Genomic DNA, 6,000 nt, shown 5'->3' with positions numbered 1-6,000 from the left:
GATCAGAGGTGGGAGGACGACCCTGAGCTGTCATTGTTTTCCTACTAACGCCCTTCCTGCCCACTCCCTCGTTCTCGCCTTCCCTCTTCTTCCCCCCTCTGCTCCTCTTTAGGGATGGCAGGCTGCACAAAGACAGGTGATTGCTGCTGCTATTGGGTAAAAAAAAAAAGAAAAAGAAGGTGTGTGTTTTCTCTTCCATTTATGTCAAAGCCAGCAGAAAGTGTTTGGAATCACTCACCTGAAATGTCAGTGACTTCCTACCAGGGTGTCCATCAGTGCTTTTTCAAACTGACAAGGGAGCCATTAGCCAGCTTGGAGTGTGTCTTGTGGTGAAAAGGAGCAGGATTGTGATTTTTGTATGTGTGTAATATTAAAAAAAAAAAAGGAAAATCAACATCTGGAATACATCTGTGCATGAAAGCTGTGAGAATACTTATTTATAGTTACCAGGAGGTTTGGGTACACGATGTAGAAAATGTGGCTCAGTTGTGATTATTATACCTTCTTGATTATAAATGTTGTTTATGTTACGCTCATATGTACACAACCACAGACACGCACGCATGCACGCACGCACGCACACACACACACACACACACACACACACACACACAGGTGCAGGCAGCATGACGACACTGCACTGTATGCAGCATGGACACAATCTTTAATCATCCTGTGGTCTGCTGCAGAGGGAGAATATACTGTGATGCAGACACAAACGCAAACACAAGGACACACACAGACAGACACACACACACACACACACCTTCCCCCACCCGTAGCCCACCCCCTGCAAACCTACCATTCCCTAGTCCATGATGTAATGCTATCAGACCCCTCCTCTCCTCTCTCTCTCCTTCTCCTCATTCTATTGGTGGCTCCCGCCTGCATCTGCTGGATCAGCTCTGACTCCCTGCACACTCACACACACACACACACACACACACACACACACACACACACACACACGCGCACATGTAGGCACTTGCATACACACACACATACACGCACACACTTCCATGCTGCCTCTCACACACACTCTTACACATACACTACCAGGGGGATTCCTCCGCCACTGCAGCCTCTGCGCGCTCCACCTGGCTCCCATCGTCCGCCGTGGGGGGAAAGCACGGTGAGTCCCTCCTTTCTCTTATGACAGCAGGCGACCGTGGTTCACAATAAGACAAAAGGATGAAAGGACATTGTTTTAATCTGCCTTGCCTATTCGTTGTTTTAGAGTGACGGACAAACACCGGGAGGCATCGCTGCCACTGCAGCCTGGGAGGAGAGGCTTGCAGCTGAGTTTGTGCTTGGAGTAATGAAGTGGTGTGAGCTTGCTCAGTTACTACAGACACCGGTCGTCTTGGCGCTGGGTGCCATGGCAATAGATTGCATTCAGTCAGGGTCTTGGCTTATTGTGTGTCTGTGTCCTAGTAAGGAGCTGGATGCTGTGGTGAGGTGCACGTGTGCGTGAGCTTGCGGTGAGATGAGAAATGTGTTTGTATGCATATGTGCTCACGCAGCCTGAAATAGGAAGATTAAATATGCTCCAAGGTGTTGTGGGTTATCTGATTTCCTCTTTGAAAAATGTCAGTAACCTTGGTTTGAGATATCAGGGGAAGGAAAGGAAAAGATGCTGGGAGCTGACTCAGTTGAATGTAAAACCAAAGTTGCTACTGCATTCTCGTGATGGTTTAGATTTTTTTTGACTCCTGCCAACTGAACAGGGAGGACATTATGATAACAATAAAGCCCTGACAGTCTCATTATGTACATACGTATAGATTGTTCCTCTTGCGCCGCTGACAAAGCAGGGTGTGTGCATGTGGTGAGGACCTGTTCGCCTGTGACATTTGGACACTTTCAATCCTCTGCCTTTCTTCTCCTTTCCCATTATGTGCACTGGGCTCTTTCACTGTAAGGCTCAATGACACTGAGTATAATAGGAGAAGTAATTATATTATTGCCACAGCTTTTGAATGCTAAATGGAGAATTAATAATAATGGAACTACGTGAAATAGCTGGTACATTTTCTTCCTTAGCCAAGGTTGACCAATTTGTATTTTGTAGCATTGCACTGCAAGCTCACCTTTTGAAATGCAGTGTGTTGAAATGTTAATATTTTATATGGCTTGTCTACTTCACATGTGGACACTCATAACTAATTCATCCAGATGTTTTTCCATTTCTATATTGCATGGAGCTGGCAGAAAAGCTAGACATGATTCACTTCTTTTCCATTTCAAAATAAATGATGGTTCACTTTTAAGGCGTCTTCATCCTGCATAGTTGATTAGTACGTTTGTGGGATCCATAATTTAAACAAATATCTACAGAATCTGGAGGGAAGTGTAATCCATCACATGCCACCAGCTCACTGGCTGCAAACCAAACCATCTATTTTCCAGGCTTGATAATCTGCATACCATTCTTCAATTAACCAACAAACAAATTATCTTTGCTGTGCCTTTCAACTCGCTCATTATTATCAGTGATGGCAGCCATAACCGCACAGAAATGGACCAACCCGCCCAAGATGTTTTGAAAATCAGCTGGCCTTATTCAGATTCTCCACAATCCCTCATGAAACAGTGTGTGCAAATGTGTTGGTGGATTTTTTTTTTTTTAATCGATGATTAGCACATGAAACAGTTCTTCCTCGAGGCTGTTTAACTCTGACATAGTCTCTGTAGGCTCGGATGGAAAGTAATTAGGATGGTGGTCCAACAAAAAAAACCGAATAAACCAACAGGCAATGAGGAAGTGCAGTTCCTATAGTCATTTCCTATTGGTTGTTGAAGCATTATTTTGGTCCTTTAAAGGTTCGTGTTTGGTTATACTGAGATAGTTTATTGATTTCTCACCGTGTGAATCCCATTACGGCCGACAACAGACATTGTGTCTCCCCAACTGCCCCAAAGACCTTTAAAAGTAAAACCAGGAGCTGATACTGCAGTCATGTGCAGCACTTTGAGCTTGGCAGAGCATCTAGAGGTTAATTCTCTCCCTGAAGCACTTCTTCACTTATTAGATATTTCTGTGTTCGTTTCACCTGTTTTGACACACATTTAGACTTTTGGAGTTTTCTTTGAAGTGGCGTTAAGGTTGCAGAACTTTGTTGGTACGATTTCATGCTGACTGAACATATTCATTTTGTAGCTTCCTTCACTGATGTCAAACCAATTGGCTGAAGTAAATATGAATATGAGCTAACTATTGAAAGGCTAGCAAATTAAAAGGATCAATTCAGTCAATATTTCATTGACTCTTCCATCTGTGTGACCAATTTGGATTTCAGCACAGAAAAGGATTCACATACCTCTTACTTTAGGTCTGTCACTGTTTCATAGCAGACTCGGTGTCACACAGTCGATAGCTTCCACATGAATTTTTCTTTTTTTATCAGATTGTTTGATATATTTTTTTTCCATTCTCTCTAAACAGAGACACCACAAGTATTTCTAAGAATAAAACATGCAATGGTGTGGGGCCTACTTATGGAAAATAACAACCCCATGACAGCTGCTCTGGTTCTTCCATCCCAAACTGAAAACACTCCCCTTCCATAATAACACTAAAGTACTCTTTCAGTCAAACTTTCCAGCAAAAGTCATGCACGCTACATCATCACTGAAACATGTTCAATGGATAAACTTCTAACTTCCAGCATCTAAATGTTAATCAGACAAACTCATCTGCAGTTGAACTGCACTGATAAAAGTATAGGATGTAGTGCCTGCACAGTGACACAGCTTAAAACACAAAGATACACTGGTTTAACAAAGACAAAACACTGAACAGATGGTTGATAGAAAAGCAAAATATGGAGGATGATCCTTGTTTAACAGATGAAAATCCACCTTGTCTGTTTGTCCTTCTACTTTTAACTGTATCAGCCAGAACGCCTGAATACATATCTTTGCTGTCCAAACAGCTGATTGAAGTATCTTTCCGTTTTCAATGAGCTTTCCACAAACCTCCACAGAGCTGAAAGAGCAGCAGTTTTTATTGTTCACTTTAATTTCAGGAAAGGATTACAAAAATCTTAATGGATAAACCTGCCATTAGACCGAAGAAATACACAAGCAATTTCATAGGTTTTAATGGTATTCCCCTTTAACACTGCACTATATTTAATGTCATGATTAATAAAGTTATTTGTGCTGAGAAATTAATTTTAAAGAAAATGTCCAAAACTCATTAATTCCTTCTCTGTGCCTGGAGGCTTTCTTCCACAGCCCTCCCCCTTCCCGCTTTGCAGCTGTGCAGGACCTTCACCTATGCCCTCCTACTGCGGTACCCACAGCCTCGCAGCTTCAAAACCACCAAGAAAGAGCCAGACAAAGGAAATCCATGCACTGAGCAAACACACACGCCAACATCTTCATTTAAATCTGCCCTAGCCATCGCTGACATCCCTTCCCTTAAGCTCCCTGGGGCAAAACAAACCACATTAAGGTGCATTAATCTCATGACACTCTATAGAAGTCATATTAACGCCACATGCCGGCCCTTCCCCCGAAGCTGTCGGACAGCTGATATTGCTTCATATTCATTAGGAAAGATGAAGAGGTGTCCGAACAGTTCAGCTGGCTCCAGTATGTTCATTATGGCGTCAAGACTTCGAGGTCTATTTCACAATCTTTGCCACATGTTGGACCCTCTTTATCTGTCTTTTTGTGTGTCTTTCTTTGTTTGCGTGTGTGTTTTTTCTGTAACTTTGCTGTTTACTGACCCGGAGAGCAATGCTGTAAAGGTAATCCATAGATAGATCCGCAGATATTTCTGTGACATATTTCCAATTCATCTTCAGATTCATTCCAGTTTTTCTTTTGTGAAGTTTTATTGTGAACCCAGAAGAACAAACAGAAGAAATCTAACGCACTGCATAGCCATGAAGGTAAAATCAAAGCTGTTCACTGGTAGCTTCAATAATCTCAGTTTCAGCTCCGACTGTATTCTGTGTTGATCTGTATTGACAAGTGAGCCGGTAAACCTCAATGCTTTAATTATTTAGGGAAACCAAAAACCTTCAGGAACTCACTCTGAGATGATGGAACGTGTAATGAATGAAAGCAAGAGCCAATTAAAGCTGATGAGATGATTTGCATCTCTTTAATTATTTTCCTTGTCACCATAAACACAAGCGTACTTCTGACATGTGTGTGCATGAGAGGGAGAGAAAGACAAAGCTGTGAGGAAGCAGGGATGGATGGAAGTCATAAAAAAAAAAAAAACAGTGGAAGCCACCTCCCTTGTCTTTGATACGGGCGCTAGCAGCCATCTGCGATAACTGAGTGATTTCCACTCTCTCTCTGTGATGTTGTTTGGCCACATTGGCTGTTACCAACAACCTACATGGACAGTGCCTTATCTCTGAGAGGATAAATTCACCGACATTACAAACACCTGGCATAAGCCCCTGCATTCCTCTACCGGTATCTGGCCATGTGAATAGTTTTGCTTTGATGTGTCCAGATTTGGGGACATTTGTTGCTGATATTTCTGCCTTGAGGTCAGTGCAATGGGAATGAATTGAATTTGATTTGTAAGACTCACAGCTTTGAAAAATGACAAAGCATCGTGCTTTTCACTACAACCCACAACTCACAGCATCTGTGTTGAGAAATTGTATCGGGACTATTACTTTGGAGGAGAGTAGGTCTAATGAAAACTGAAGTTTGTGGATTTTCCAGAGCAATCGGGTCATTGTTTCTCTGGTATGTTTTAGTCATGGAAGTGCCTCTACAGGGCTGGCGATGTTGGGCTGTCAGTCTGCCAGACCAACACTACAGGCCAGACTAAATATCTCTACTACTAGTAGATGGATTACCATGAAATTTGTACTAAACATCTTAGTAATATAAAAAATACCGACATACTTTATTATTATTTTTAGCTGTGAGCTTCTCCTCCTTTGTGAAAATTTGTACACTCAGAAATCAATTTTTTTTTTTTTTTCATATACTCCATTTTTCGTTTGTGGACACACTACATAC

At 42.1% G+C, this 6,000-nt stretch overlaps 1 protein-coding gene across 1 annotated transcript in view; it reads left to right on the top strand.

The window, feature by feature from the left end:
• The first annotated feature begins 1,057 nt into the window (after positions 1 to 1,057).
• sema4bb (sema domain, immunoglobulin domain (Ig), transmembrane domain (TM) and short cytoplasmic domain, (semaphorin) 4Bb) overlaps positions 1,058 to 6,000 on the top strand; it is a 57,002-nt gene continuing 52,059 nt past the window's right edge. The window contains exon 1 of the mRNA XM_069174151.1: positions 1,058 to 1,132. The gene's annotated coding sequence lies outside the window, so the exon portion shown is untranslated. The remainder of the gene's footprint in view (positions 1,133 to 6,000) is intronic.

This window comes from Embiotoca jacksoni, unplaced genomic scaffold (genome assembly GCF_022577435.1).
Source record: "Embiotoca jacksoni isolate LCO1_2020_lvr unplaced genomic scaffold, fEmbJac1.0.p SCAF_6, whole genome shotgun sequence".
Classification (NCBI taxonomy): Eukaryota; Metazoa; Chordata; class Actinopteri; family Embiotocidae; genus Embiotoca; species Embiotoca jacksoni.
This window is presented reverse-complemented; position numbering and strand designations above follow the sequence as displayed.